We start from the raw sequence: 16,367 nt of genomic DNA, 5'->3' as shown, positions 1-16,367 counted from the left end.
ATCCATCATGTGCAGCAGTCGGCTCGGCGTCCGGTGACACATGTGATAATATTTATCAGTGAAGACCACCTTTAATGATCCAAAAAGAAGATTTTATTCATATTTATTTATTGGTTAAATTTTCTGCTTGATCATAACTAGTTCACAGGATGTGTAAATGTTGGGAATCAAGTGTTTATTGTGTTGTTGACGTGGATGTGAATGTCGGATTGTCGGTTTTGGAAATTTAAAGAAATTATCTAACATCAGCAAAATAAAGAATCTTTTTACTGTCAAATTTTTCAACAGCTATGTTTATGCTTTCCTTTCATATTTTTTTGAAAAGCATCATAAAATCTAAATTTTCATATTAATTATTTTGAAAAAAATGTAAAAAATGCCATAACCTTACAGTTTCCCTCACTTTTTTCCTACTTCTGTCTCTTTTTACATAAACCTAAATAATTCATATGTATAAAAAAGAATAGTCAACAACACTGACATACAAATATCACCAAACAATGGAAATAAGCAAATAAATAACATAAAATATATCTACTTTTGGTATAGGGTGGATTGTATGTCAATGAGTGTATTGGAGTGTAAACACCACATTGCGAGACTATTGTAGAAAAACAAAAATCTTATTCAGCATCTATAATTTCATTTTAATCTCAAAATCTGGGGTGAGATATTTCCACATGTCCATCTGCTGATTTCTGTGTGTCCGTTTTATTTTTCCTTATTGTTCAAGAGGATCAGGAAACAACAGTCATGCTCATTTCAGATGGAAACTGGAAAGAGAAAAAGATTATAGGCGTCAAAAGCAGAATACATATGTTTCTTTTACACCTGTACAGGTTCATGTAAGTCTTCAGTGTTCAGGGGTTTTTCATAGAAGCGTTAATTGAATCATGTTTTAGCACTGAGATTCTACAGCTACAAATACGGATAAAAAACATCAGAAACACCTCTCACTATAATGTAGTCAAGTACAACACGGCCTCAGTTATAAACATATAGTTGAATTTACACATTTCTGACAATGTCAGAAAAAACTGGTGCTGTTGAACTGAGTTGTAATAGACTGCGCAGGTGTATCTAATAAAGTGGCCACTGAGTGTATTTTTCTGAGCATGAAAACATTTTGTTCTTTTGAGACGTATTAGTTGTTGCACTGAGAACAAATGTGAGTGTTTTTCCAGTCTTCTTCTTCTTCTTTATCTTTGTTTTTTTTTAAAGCAGCTTCCAGCAGCAAATCATGTTTTGCAGCGAGAGGCGTAATGACGTCTAAATCATCAGGACTCAGCGACTGCAGTTGTTTTAACTTCTGCCTGCTCCTGGTTTTACTGCCAGACAGATCCTGGCTCTCGTCTTGCCTCTACCGAGGCCTATACAATCCGCACCAAATGTTTCACATTACCCAGTGTGAAAACCCTCCTATTCCTCAGATTCTTTTTTACAAGTCCATGCATCCGTGGAAACTTGATATTTCATATTTCATTCTGGTTTGTGGATGTCATTGCAAGTGGACGCTGGTTCACATGCAACCGCCCGACCGCTGCCTTTGATCAGCCTGACCACAACTAATTGTGGACGGAGAACAAATGAAAGAAATATCGTGAGATTTCATGGGAATTGCCACTATGGCCTGAGCTGCCCGGCGCTGCTATTAGCAGTTAGAGTAGCCGGTGAAGCACTTTGGAGAATTATCCTGTTTCCTCTTAAGATAATGCTGAAAAACTGCCTCCAACACAAGCTCTTATTTCTTTTTATTTTCAAGTGTTTGCGGCTTAGAGGAGCGCTGGGACTGAAGGTTTTCACCGTCACACTGAAGCCATAACTCCTCGTTCACTTATAAACAGCACATGGAAACATAACATTTACACTGCGCTCCTTTAAAAAGCTTCAACAAGTCATCCCAATGCTGAAACAACCTATTTCATGCGTCCTCTTTGAGTCTGTAATAAATTGCATCTAGAAACATAATACTGCAACCACAAAATCCCCACTTGTATTCAAATGGTATTCACAACAGAGAGCAGAATTATTCTGGCAAACAAAATTCATTCCACGGACCAAATATCAGGGGAAAGATGTTTTTTTTTTTTGTTTTTTTTTTTTAAGAAAGGGAAATTTAAAGCAGCATAAATGTTCCAAATGTTAAAGAGTGGCCAGGGAATCCCGAGGGGCTCGTTCGGTTTCGCTCTTTGTTCCTTGTACAGGATGTAACTTTGCAAGCTGGTTTTCATTCAATCTGGAGCTCCAACACATCAACAGCTCTCTCTTTAACTATCGGGTTTTTGCGTGCAACAAAGTGTCTTTCTTTTCTTTTTGAACAGACAAAACAATTTCGCCCCCGCTGGTTTGGATGCACAAACATGTCAGAGAGGGTTTAAGGTATGTATCCGTCCAAGTAGCACGTTGACCTGTGCGCCTTCAGAGGGCGTTTGTAAAAAAGGGCGGCAGATTTTCTGGTTCGGAGGGCAGGTTAGCCACGGTCTCAGCAGCAGGTGACTGGAATGAGGTCATGATGTGGTCATGGGAGGGGGGACAGCAGCTCAGCAGCTCAGCAGCTCTGTGTGTGTGTGTTGAAACTTCTGAACAACTGCTGTGTGGGGAGGTGAAACACATCAGAGGCCGAGCTACAGTGTTTTTCTACATTTTTTTTTTTTTGTGCTCCCAGCTCAAGGTGTCGTTTCACACCGTCGATCCCTTCTGCTGTGGAATCCTCAAAATGACAGCAGCGGATTGATTTGCTTATCCATGAAAGAGATGGACGGCTGCTACGAGCCCCAGGAGATAACAGGGCCGAGGACCACAGCACACACCGTGGAGAAAGACTCTCAACCACCTGTGTTGCATTTACACCACTTTATCTTTTATCCTGACTAAATGGGTATTTGCAGAACTTCATGGCTCCTTTCTTCAGTCACATTTCCCTCAATTATTCTTAATCATAAAAACTTTGACTAAAGCTCACTTAAGCTGCATCCAAAATAACCAATGTAATCTTTTGAAATCCGACCAAATGCCACATCAGGGCTCATTAAAGCCTGTTGCACTGCACAACACAAAGCAGAGCAAAGTCTTTTAACACCCCCCAAGATTCATTTTTTAATAACATAAGAGTATGTTTCGATACTTTTCGAGACTGTCGTGAGTCCAGTTCTGATTTCTACTGGACACTGCAGGACGTCAACAAGGCCTCTCCTATTTTAAAGGATGGGAAATGCAATCTCCTCCTGCTCACATTTTGAGGAAGTGTTGCTGTTCTTTTCTTTTTATTCTTTCATAACGCATCGCATTTACACACAAAAAGAAATAAAGGTTGAGCCATTTTTCCCAAACTATTTGTCCTTTTCTTTCCCCACAGTCTTGTTTTCTTCCTCTGTACTTAAATTTAAGCACCAGTGGGAACCAGTAAGTGTTTTATTGGTGGATGATTCATACCATGGGCTGTATTATTAACTAAGTAAGTAAACCAGAGTCACAAGGTGCTGTACAGTGAATAAAAAAACTGCATAAGAATACCAATAAAGTAAAAACAATAAAGGCTGACGATCACACATTACAGGATGAAGTGCTTACAGAACAGAGTTTGAAACAGCTTCTTGGTATTAAGCCTAAATTTCGGGACAGCCAGAAAGCATTGGTTGTCATGGACACAGTAAGTCAGAAATATAAAGTGCGGCCAGCATTTGAAGTGGCTTCATAAAATTAATTCTGCGTTCTGTGGGTAAACTAGCCAACACTTGTGTGATGTGTGAACAGTGTGGCGACCAACTGGAGCTGAAACACAGAAGAGCGACTCAGGGTTATGAACAGTGAGTTACAGCAATCAAGACGAGAGGAGAGAAAGTCCTGAATGACTTTTTCCAGATCTTGAAAAGTGTAGTTTAAAAGTCCCATATTGTATAAAGGCAGATTTCCATGTGTAGTGTGATTATAGATCCAGTCTATTTTCGACATTAATACTGTGAAAGTATCAAAGCCTCAGTCCACAGAGAAATGCACACAGCCTGAATTCAGAAACTGAACCTTAAAACAAGCTGTCAGGACTTCCTGTAACTTTGTGATGTCACAACTCAGCCACGCCCCCAGCACGTCCAACCCACTATACCCACTGTCACTGAGCTACAAAGCTACAAGACAGAAATATGTTGAAGAAACTGCACAATCGTTGGCTGTCAGGAAGCCAATGTATCACCGCACAGCCTTCCCAAGGATACTAATATAAGAGTCCAGTGGCTAAAGTTTATTTTTCTGAGACACCAAAGCATTTCACCGTCTCCTCGGTTCATTTCAGCGCTCACTTATCATTGCCTATTGCATTCACCAGTGAGTTTTTACCAAACTACAGCAGTACGCTATAATCCATTACCTGTGGTTGGTCTGGCCATGCGTGTTCTTGCTAGAGCTCCAGAGAAAAGCATGATAGAGGAGATGTAGAATTATATTGAGATGGTTTTTGGTACTTAAACCCACAAATATATCTTCTTATGGAGTTATTAAATGTTAAACTGCACCATCTTCTCATTTCACCCTAAATGAACAAATCTGCTAACGTGTACATGATTACATCCCGGCCTCATCCATCTCCTGGCGGTTGTTTGATGCTCTCAGTGAACACACTTTTCTTTTGTGCGTTGCCTGGAGCCACACACTTGCACACAGGCAGCAGTTTGGGCAACTGGCCGACTTCACTGGGCATCCAGACAGCTTGGCATGTCGAGGCAAGTTTTCTGCAAGATATTGTCTTCAGTGAGGTATCGCCTTTCACTCTTTCCCCTTCTCATTCAGTTCGCTGAGCGGCGAGGGCGACAAAGAGACATAAATCTCCCATACTACCTGTTTGATAGTCGGCCAGAGGCATCCGCTCACCACTGCCAAGCCACAGAGGGGAGCTGGTTATTGGAGGGGGGGGTCTGAATTCAGTTTAAACCATAATGAGGCTTAAACACACCCGCAATGTCTTGACGGGTAAAAGGAAGGAGTGTAATTACTGAGAAGCCCCAAATCAGTTTAAAATCTCAGTGGCTTCACAACGCAACCTGTTATCTGATATGATTCATAGAGTACATTGAGAAAGATGAGCGAGTGTGAAATTCCCTCCGCTCGGCGTTCTCGGCCTTCACATCCGACAAGATGAATGAGCTTGATGAGTTCTTCAGTTTCCATCTCAGCCTCCTCGCATTTGGCCTTCACGGTTTCTTTCTTCTCCCTCGCCCCGGAGCCACTTTACGGGAGTCATGAGAAATGCCGCCATCAAAGAATGACTTTGTTAGGATATTATGAGCTGATGTGAAGTAAGAGAGGGGATGTGAAGAGAGAGGAAAGAAAGAAAACATTGGTAATGGATCATAAATTATACTTTTTTTACGGAGAGATGCGATTTGATCTGGGTGTCAGCCCCTCAGAACTGATCGGAGCGAGTGGAGCCAATAGGTTTCCTCAGGCTGTTTGTGTTAGAAGTGAGAAGAAGAAGGACAGTTAAGGCCGAAACAATTAGCCTCTACGGACCAACAGGTCTGCGTCGAGCCAGAGATCTGCAGGAATGAGAAACTCAGATGTTGTCTCAGACGGACTGTCAAATCAGATTGAATCATTTGTGGATCCGGTTCAAATGTGTACGCATCTCTCTCTGGGAAGAGCTCGGACTCTGTAAAAGAAGTCCCTCGTGCCCCCCCCCCCCACCCCCCACCCCCCACCCCACCCTACAGTATCTAATAGTGTCTAACAGGAAACTGATCAGGTGATTCAACACAAATTTAAAAAGGGGAGAGCGAGTCGATCCCACAGAGCCCCCCCCGCTGAGAAACCGTAAAACGAGCGCAGAGGTTTCCTACTTTAGTGATACTGTTTCTTTGCTAAAATTTTTTTTTTTTTTTATTTTAAATGCTCATGAAAACACTTGCTAAAAATACTAATTTTCAATATAGACTTAGTTCCACGTTGTTTTCACGCGTCTCAATAAAAACCACATGTATTATTTTCCTATAAAACAATATGAGAGTGAAATTTCCTTTATGAGCTTGGATAATAGTTTTTCCCAGAGCTTTCAACCACATGAGGTGGAAAGCCCCAGAAAAAGTAAATATCTGCTAAACTTAAAGCTGCACTAATCAATGTTTCTGTACGTACAATAGGTGAATTGACTAGTAATAACGTGAAAGGAGCCGGTGCAGTGATGAACCCACATAAGATTGTCACCTGACTCAGTGCCGCTCAGCTCTACGGAGCATTTTAGTGTCTTTTAGCTCTTTGTTTTGGTTTTGTCTCATTGATTTCAAAAACCCTGTTTCTTGCAACAGAAGGTCATGTTGTTCAGAACAAAAACAGCTGCCCAGCTGCCAACAGACAGACTGAGTTAGCAATTAGCTGGTGAATATAATTGAGCATTTAGCAGCTGATATTTTTCTCTGGAGTTTGAATATTGGATTTACATCACAAACATGATCCAAATAAATGCTAATGTTCCTTTATGTCTGCTGAATGTGTAAACAAGGAACATTTTACTTGCTAGATTAACTTTATAAAATATATTATGTCAATGTTGTGTTCACAGCTTGTTGTGCTGCCTCAAAGTGATCCCAGGTGACGGTAGCAACCTTGAAGATCTCTGTTTCGTTACCTTCTGCGACACCTATGGCCATACATTGTAACTGCAGGTTTGTTGTTGAACCACAGTTGTGTTTGTGACAGTGAATCATGCTCCTTGTTCATAAAACTGTGTAATACAAGGATTTCTATATAATTTCATCACAGACTCACTCACCATTGTGTGACCTCATTTGGCGACAGATTGTGACTTAAAAGACATTTATTTAAATAAAAAACCTTAATTTATATAAAAATAATTAATATAATTGCTCATTTAAAATAATAATGTAGTTATTTGGCAGAATAAAGACTGGACACAATTATCTCCATGCATATTATCAAAAATTAAATGCATGTTTTTCTTATAAAAGTTTATTTTTGTGCACGGAAGCTGCAGTTTCTAACAAAATGAAATATATACACGACTGTTTTTTTTTTTTACAACAACCATCACAGGTACAAAAGCTATAAGGCTAGTGAGATATTTTTATTCAATTGATCTTTTACACAATTCCAAACCTGTTAAAAATCATTGATAACAAGATCATTTCTCAACTTAAAATAAGGAAGAAAAAAAAAGCGGGTACTTGTAAATTTGTCAGATTTATTAACTGGGAGAAAAAAAAGTATTGAAGCCAATTTCTCACTTTCGAAACATCAAACTGGCTGACAGTCCTGTGTTATTTCTTGCCAGCACATTTTTATGATGTGAAGTTTTGATACACTGAAGAAAATTCATGTGTTTTTGTTGTGTTAAACACCTGACTTGGTTATTTTGGAGGTTACATTTATCTTCTTCACTCCAGGATCCATCTGCAGCCAAAAACCCAAAGCCAAAAAGTGAAATTTAAATTGTATTCAATTCTTAATTATATTTATTTGCTTCACCGTAACCCAGAAGTTTTTTCTTGCATCTTGTTGAACAACTTTTTAATGTGACAAATTCAGTGTCCTGTCCATTGTGTTGTAATGCATTTTAAGTTGACATGGAGGGATGTAGTTTGCACGTAATTTGCATCCATATTAAATAATAATTTTCTGATTTAATGTTGATTTTTCAAAAGTGTAGCAACCCCCCCCCCCCCCCCCCCCCCCCCCCATGAGGAGGCCATCGTATCCCCCTAAAGTGAAGAACAAAACATCAGACGACTCGAGAAGAGTCTTCTCAGCAAGTGCAGCCGCCACATACCACATTTTAACAAGTATCTTACCACACTCACGCTGTAACCAAGTCGAACCATATGGACTAAAGAGGAGGGGTGGGTGTGAAGTGGGGTGGGGGGGGGTTGGGGGGGGTTGTGGGGGTCCCATCTCAGGATCGAGCCATAAGTCATGTTGAAATACCTCAGAGAACAACAACATGTGGACAATTACCGTCCTGGACGTGGAAAACACAAACCATACAGGCAGCAAACAGAGAGATAACAGCATTTTACTTTATTGGAACAACTGGAAAAAGAAGCTGAGAATTATAATTAACACCTGAACATCCATTTTCACAGTTTTATTCAGTTATTTTAGTTTTTTTTCAGTAGCTTTAAAGTTGTTAAAATCATCTTATTTCTAATTGTTTTGACCTTTTCATCAAATGGAAATATTCTTGATGTTTTGTCCGTCATTTTATACACATCCTCAGAAGAGTTGAGAACACTTCTAGCATTTAAGATTTTATTCTGTCGATATGAGCTTCACAGTAGGAGTTTAAAATGGTTAACCCAGTGGGATTTAAGACGTTAACTAATCAATAGTTATTTGTTATTATTATTATTATTATTATTGTTGTTATCTTTCAAATACATTAGGTATATATTCCTAAAACTTAATTATTATACATTTAGCATCATTAGCGACAGCACAAGAGAGAAAGAGATTTATTTTGACAGTCAAAACAATTTGATTTTGTGTCCTGATGTTGCTGTGTAGCTGGCATTACTGTCAGGTCACTGTTTTGTACTCATGTTTCTTTTACATTGTATGTCACGGTCGCCACTTGTGTCCACAGTGGTGGCTGCTCAGCAATAAGCTCACTTCAAGCTAAGTCACGACTTAAGCCCATTCACTGTCAATTGGTTTTTAATCATATCATGTTTTTCTATGAAACAGTATCTGCTTCACAATGGTCAAATGCATGCCAACATTTCTGCTCTGATATGGGTTGACAGGTTGTAAAAAACTATAACTATTATTACTGGAAACTAAACTTTTCAGGTCCAGGTTTCCAAAACTTTCCCAGTTGCAACATGCACAAGCTTTATTACCTTTATTTATTACTGGAAGCAAATAAGGCTGATGCCAAAAGAGATTGTTTTCTGAAGTGGATATTGGATTGATTTATATAAGTTGAGCTCTGTGTGTTTGTGAAATATAAATTAAATGAGATCAAAAAGGCAGGTGATGTCAAGTACGGTACAATGTGAAATGAATCCGGGAGTTAATTCACAGCCTGAGGAATGAGAATCATGCAGGCATCAAATCTGAATTTTATTTAGATTTTATTTATATATTTTACATAATTGCACATTGGCTTTATTGTTCAATTTGTTTTAAATAGCGTTGTATTAGACTAAATAGATGGTAAATGCAACAATGCACCTGTTAAATCAACATTTGTTAACAACATCTGATAAGTGGTAAAAGTACTTAAATACTCGGCTGTTTCAAAATGTTATGGAGGGAAAAAAAAGGTTCTCATGTTGCTTATGAAGATAATAGTTGAGTCCTCCGGTGTGACAGCGAACGGGTCGGTGAAAAATTGCGCCTCTGCTGACAGCTCCAGTTAAAAAGTGTCCGAGCAATTTTAAAGCAAGGTCATTTTTTACTTACTGCCACAAACATTCCTCCTACAGAGACATGCAAAACGTTTTAGTTCTACACAGCATGAGCACATAATGGTCAGCCACCTGGCTCTGCTAGTTTTTTTTTTTTTTTATGTGGGAATTTCAGACTAATTCAGCCAGGAATGTCAGATGTGTTCTCAAGATGATGCACCTGATACTAAAAAGCACTTCACAAGAGCTCCAGTACAAGACAGATCACTCCCTGGAGAGACTTGCTCTTCTTTCCATCCTAGAAGCTACAATCCCCCACTTTTCTTTTCTTTTCTTTTTTTTTTTTCACCAACAGAGATGCCTGCTGGTGCGCACTTGACAGCCTCCCATCATGCCATTTAAGTTTTCTGGTAAGAGGAGAACTTGTCCGGAGGCATCTCACATTTAGCTGCAAACATGCACGAGCTGCAAAGTGGGCAGCACGTACAGCGTATGAAAACAATAAAAAAAAATGTCTCTTTTTCTTTTTCTTTTTTGGACAATAAAGACGATGGGCTGGGACATCAGCAGGCCTCAGCTCAGTGGGGGAGCGGGGTATATAGTGGGGTCTGGAGGGAAGGTGGAGTTTTTTGGCAGCAACTTCAGAGAAGAAAGGACACCTTGGGATCAGGTCGATTAGGGCTTGCGTGCCCGTGTCCAGGTTTATGGTGGCTCTTCACTGGAACATAACCTTTTAGTTGGGCAGAAGGATGAGGCAGGTGTGTGCCCCCCCCCCCCCCCCCCCCCCCTTCCCTTATCACCAGCTCGTGTAACTCAATGAAACCCTGTAATAGACACATACACACTGGAGGATGAGCCTTCACCTCTCTGTACTGTAAACCAGAGGAAACACTTGATATATTCAGGTGTGAGAGGCTCGCTGTCCTCCTCCTCGACCTTTCACACCAGTGAAACAGAACAGAGCTTCTCAACACCACCAGGTTCAATCAATGGAACAATCATAAGGTTCATTGGACCTCTGGAAGAAATAATCAATACTCCAGCCAATGTCGCTGTTCACATCCTTCTCAAAAAAAAAAAAAAAGGTCAGGTTGGTGTCATTGTCTGAAACGACCATAAATAGATGAAAATTATTGCATAAAATAATTCTCAGTATAACTTTTGGTGGTTTAAAAACATATATTGGACTCACATTATAGACACACACATTATTTATTTTTTTCAAATCTTCTTTTTTTTTTTTACAGCTATTTTCTAATGGAAATAAATCAACTCAGGTTCCAGCAACATCCAAGTCTTAATGACAACGGAGACTTCTGAGAAGCTCCAATATACTGTATGGTGTGCAAAATCTGTTGTTCAAGTTAATTAAACCCAATTTAATGAATATGATATGATGCTAACATCCATCCCATGTGCTGGTATTTTTATAATTTCTAAAATCAAAGACAAAAGCCAAAAGTTTAGTTCTAAAGCATTATTGACTGAAGCTGTGCTTTAACGTGAATGCTAATCTTAGCATGCTAATCTACAGTCCAAAAGTAAACAGTAGGCCTTCACTGGATGTTAAGCTAACATGTAGCATCTTAATTCATAAGTTTACGAAGGCACATAGTAAGATTCAAACTTAAACTCAAAAAAAGTACAGGAGTATAGTGCGATGTGTTTTAATTTTGATGATCATTTAGCATGTAACTATAATAAATTCCTAGTATTTACTAATTTAACATTTCACATGCTATCATGCTAATATTTGCATGGTATCCTCCTAGCATATAAAAATGCTATTTCTAGCATGTCATTAAGTCATTATGTGTAGGGCTAGCATGTTACTGAAAATGCTATGCATGTTAGCATGTTAATATGCTGTGTTAGCATTAGCCTACTGTAATATGAAGGCACACTAGAGGGCAGAGGGCAATTCAGTCATTAGTTTTGGAGATATTCTGAAATGTTTAGTGGTGTTGAGCTGAATAAAATGAAAACCAGGTCTGTACCAAATTTCATTTCAACTTATTAACAGTCAACTAGTTAGTTAAAGTTGGGATTTTTAGCTCAAAATGAAATAAGTGGATAAGAAGCACATACAGTATTTTAAGTTTTGTATCAAATCTTCCATTTATATTATGCATCCAAATAATTATTTTTTTTAGGATCTTAATGAAGCCTATACATCCTGGTCAGTGCAGTGTAAATAACAGTTAAACAGTATCTGGGAAATAATAAGTAAGTTCACATTTCGAGTTAACAGAGAAAAGTTTTGTCACAGATTGTTTCTGTTTTCATTGACAGAAGAGAAAACTAAAAACAATTATGCAAATCCTGTAGCTCAGAGTTAGGGAAAACAGCTGTACTTATCTGCTCCTGCAAGTGAGCCTTTATGCAAAAAGTAAACAGTAGAAAAGCCCCTCAGGCTTGTTCTAAGTGACCCTTTGCTTGACCTTTGCCCTTAGTCAGTTATCCTTTTAACAACCAGTAGTGCCGTAAGAATACACACACGCACACACACACACATCATACACACACACACACACACACACACACACACACATCATACACACACCTCTGCTTGTAGTCCCTGGATTCCACAAAAAAAAAAAAGAACAACAAAGTCTTTATGCAAAAAACAAAGAAAGCACTATTCACCTGAACAGCTACTGTTTGTTTAAGGAAAGTCTAAGCTAAGTGTCAGTTTTTGTTTCACCTTTCATTGATCTCCCTCGACTCCTCCCTGCAAAATGAGTTTGGCAGTTGAACATAAAAAAAAAGACACCTAAAAGCTTTTCTCTAACTCCATTTGGGTGGCCATATGGAGAGCGAGGCGTGAGCAAATCTACACATGGCACCGTCTCCCACCACCAGAGGAGAGCGAAACAGGCCCAGCACATCAATAAAGAGCACGTCTTTCACATGTAGAAATACCAAACTATCAGTCACACAGCAGGCAGCGGGGCCAAGTCCACGGACTCCCCTACACTTGATCTCACACCTTCACTGAACATGTGTGTTCAAAATGTGTGCCACCTTTCTACCATTCACACCCCTGACTGGAAGTGCTGTTTGTGCCGACTCTAAATCACATTTAACCAACTCCTTTGTTTTTTAACCTTCAACTCAGTATTTTTTTTTACTTTAACTTGCCTGAACTGGTGATTCAATTAAAAAATGTTTAAATGTCTAAGTAAAAACAGAGATAATGTATTTCTTGTGTGTGTGTGTGTGTGTGTGTGTGTCTTTTTTCTTTAGTTTTATTGAAAAAATCCGTCTAGTAGGCTGAAGTAAAGTATCCTCTATTACTGTGCTACCACCTTGCTTGTAAATCCGCGATAACATTGCTGTCTATAAAAAAGTTTGGACTTTTTAACCATTTTTGTACAGCTTTTAAAAAATGTCACGTGTTGAATTATAGTCATCAAAATTCTGTTTAACAAAATTAAATGTAATCAAATGTAATTTGCCCTGGATTATGTAAAAACTGCACTGTTAATATAGTCTTCATTTATTTTTTATTGTGCATATTCTATATAAATCACATTATTGTACAGTTTTTTCTTTCTCTCTGTTTACTTTTTTCTGCTTATTTTGTATACATATATACTGTAATTTTAATGTAACTTGATAGTGGTGCAGCTTTTTTTTTTTGATTGTTTTTAATCCCTTTTTTAATCTTTATTCTTTGTTGCTCTAACATCTATATTCCACCTGGGGATAAAGAAAGTGTTACCATATCTAAACGTGTAAAGAAAAAAAACAATCATTTTTGTTTTGTTTGTTTTAAGGTACCTTATTAAATAAAATAAACCTCAGTTTTTGAAAAAAACATTTAAAATTAAAAATGCATTTAAAAAATCTAAATTGATAGCTCCATGAATTCATTTTCATTTCAATTAATCTACATTAAATCCTGTTGATTTTCTATAACCAGACTCTTTAACATTTCATTTTAGATTTGTGCAAGTTTTTTGATTGATAACCATGGAAATATTAATGGAAGTCAATCCTGGCTGGTGCTTCGTAACTACCCAGCAATTCCACATCCCATTTGAACACGACAGACAAAATATATCAAAATATATCATTGATACTTCAACCAAATATTGTCTTGTGTAACTGAGATGTCTAGACATCTTTTGACCGGCAAATAATTGATGGATAAGGCTGCAGTTAAGCAATATTTCTGTTATGGACAGGCAATCCCATGAAATCTTATTCCATCTCTTCATGTAATACTTTCCTGCTTTCCGAGCCCAACTGTGGCTTCCACAGAAGATGTAAATCTTTTTTTAAAGCAGGTCACACATGTATTATTTCATAAACACTTTCCTTAAACATCTGTGTGGATCCCATTTAATCTGATATCTAAAAATTAATTGTATTTCACTTGAGTGATTTATGAGAAATGTTATTGAAAATAAAACTGACAAATGTCCGATACCATGACAAATGTATTGTCTTTAGTAACTCGCGTGGGAAACCTTTTAATTTCTCCGGGAGTTGTTTAAAGATGACATCTTTATTTTGGATTTCATGCCAGAAAAGTTGCATCCACAGATAATCTACTTCTTCGTGAACCTGCTGAACCAACTAAAGGAGTCAGAACTTAAGTCGTCTTTGTGCTACTGTTCTCTCCACTACGGGCATGCAGGTATTTGGATTATATATGATAAACGATCATCATAAACCACCACCAAGGCAGATATGATTGAGGTGACTAGAAGAATGGTTGACTGTGACCACGCTGATAACAGTCCCAGACAAAAGGCCCAGCTCTGATAGAGGAGATAGCAGCGATGGAACAGTTGTTGTTAGGAGATATGATGCTTTATCTTACACGCTTACGTGAGTAGAACTGTGTTAACATTTTGATGGACGAGCGTGATCTTTATCTAACTTGCAAACTATCCAAATGCCATCATCCTATCAATTTTAGCATGAACGATAAACTGGCTCGTTGATTTGCAGATGGGAAAATTCCCCCGGTCAGGGTCTTCGCTTTGATCACGACCTCAGCAAGATGGCTGCTCAGATCTCAGATATACAGCACCAACACCTGCGTCCATGTTGTTTGGCTATGCTCCATTGGCTGTCTATCAACGCTCATGCTGATAGACTGCCAAGGTCTGCCTTCAGAATAAATGACCAACAAACCTGTGGGAAAAAAAGACCAGAGTCCATGTTGATAAAATATAACTTGAGCTGGAGAGCAGGGAGGAATCTGTGAATGAGATGTGTTCGGCTGATAATATATCAAGGTCACCAAAACTGAAAAATGGAAAGTAACTCTAATAGGGATGAAAAGCATCTGCAACATCTTTATCCAAAACTTTTCAACTGTTGCATTAAAAAATGTTAAAACTCAAACTTTATGGAAGTGTTTCCCTCCTCTTCATCAGCTCCCAAATAATCAAATAAGCTGCACAATGTCAAGTTGTGTATCAAGTGAATGGAGTTCAATTCACATATCACGTATATTAAAATGCTGTTGTGTTCTCATTTGTCTGTGTGACTTTATATTTTTAAAAGCTGCATTTTCACCACAGTTTGGTTTTGTAATGCAATAATGGGCAAAAAGGCAAAAAGGCAAAGTCAGTTAAAGTGAGAAATTCAGACACAGGGTTCCACTTTTGTTTTGTATCAAAGCAAAATCATCAGAAATTGTGTAAAGTCAATTGAAATTAAGCTAAAATCAAATCAATCTCAAAAAATTAAATAAATAAATAAACAAATAAATAATGGTCACCCAAAAAACGTGCAGCAGGTTGTTGTGGCACATAGTTACGTTTGTTGCTAGGCGACACCTAGAGGCCGCAGTAATTCTAGCAGCAAAGGGAAAAGTGCGGTGAAAGTAACAGCATGTATATTTTATCCATGATCCTTCAAGAAAGTCAGTCACGTTGTTGTTATTGTAACCATGACAACAGAGATCGTTTAATGTTGAGGAAGTATAAATCCTGACCTTTTCCTCAACCTAACCAAGTACTTTTTGTGCCTAAACCTAACAAAGCCATAACCGTTTATTATCGTAACCGTGGCGACGAAGGTTCGGCACACCGCTGTTGGTACGGTCCTCATGTTTATTATCGTAACCATGACAACCAAGGTCCGTTGCGCTGTGGGGGGAAAAAGCAAGAGTTAAACCTACACCACCAAATGCAGACTATTGGCAGAAGCTACAGTTTACAGATGTCCCCTAAACGCCTCATATGCAGGCAATGGGTAGACACTAGCTACAGCAAACATCAGGGGCTACATTTAGGGGGGGTTTTGGGGGGAACAGCAGTGCACTGTGTAGTATATTTATCTATAGACATATGTAACATATGATTCAGCTAATTTATATCTGTTATAATTCTGCCTGTACAGCAGGATTACAACTTATTTGTGGAGGAAATTATCAATAATGATGAAAAGTAAAAAAATAAAATAGAATAAATATATTTTCACCATTTTCAGATTCTTACAAACATCTATACTTTGTCTAAGATTTAGGTCAAAATATTGCAAAAAAGAATTTTTTATGCTTGGCTGACGCTTGGAAAAGTTGGTGTGTGAGAAAAAAAGTAAATTATAACAAAGTACAATGGAAACAGCCGAATGAACACATGAATCAAACAAAAGCTATTTCTCTCAAGTTGTCATCTGAAGTTTGACGGGAATTTTTTTATTATGTCATCTCATCACATCCTCTTCTTCTGCAATGGTTTGATGGCTGCCGGCGGGAGAATTAGCACCACCAACTGTTTAACTTGATGAACTGACTATTCGTGTTAACATAACAGCAGCGACAGTGTGCATTAGTTAATACATATTTTCAGATGCGGTCAAAGTTTGAGCTACATTTGGGAGACCACCACAAAATCCGCATGTTCCAAAATGATGAATTGGCTTGTGATATAAGAAAACATCAAGGTTTGCTTTCTGCAAGTGCAACTTTTTCTACAAGATTTGTTAGTGATGAAGAGAAGCTGCTCAGAAAAGCATCAGACAAGCATTCATCAGGAGTGCGCTGCAGCTGCT

This window comes from Seriola aureovittata, chromosome 5, assembly GCF_021018895.1.
Source record: "Seriola aureovittata isolate HTS-2021-v1 ecotype China chromosome 5, ASM2101889v1, whole genome shotgun sequence".
Classification (NCBI taxonomy): Eukaryota; Metazoa; Chordata; class Actinopteri; order Carangiformes; family Carangidae; genus Seriola; species Seriola aureovittata.
This window is presented reverse-complemented; position numbering follows the sequence as displayed.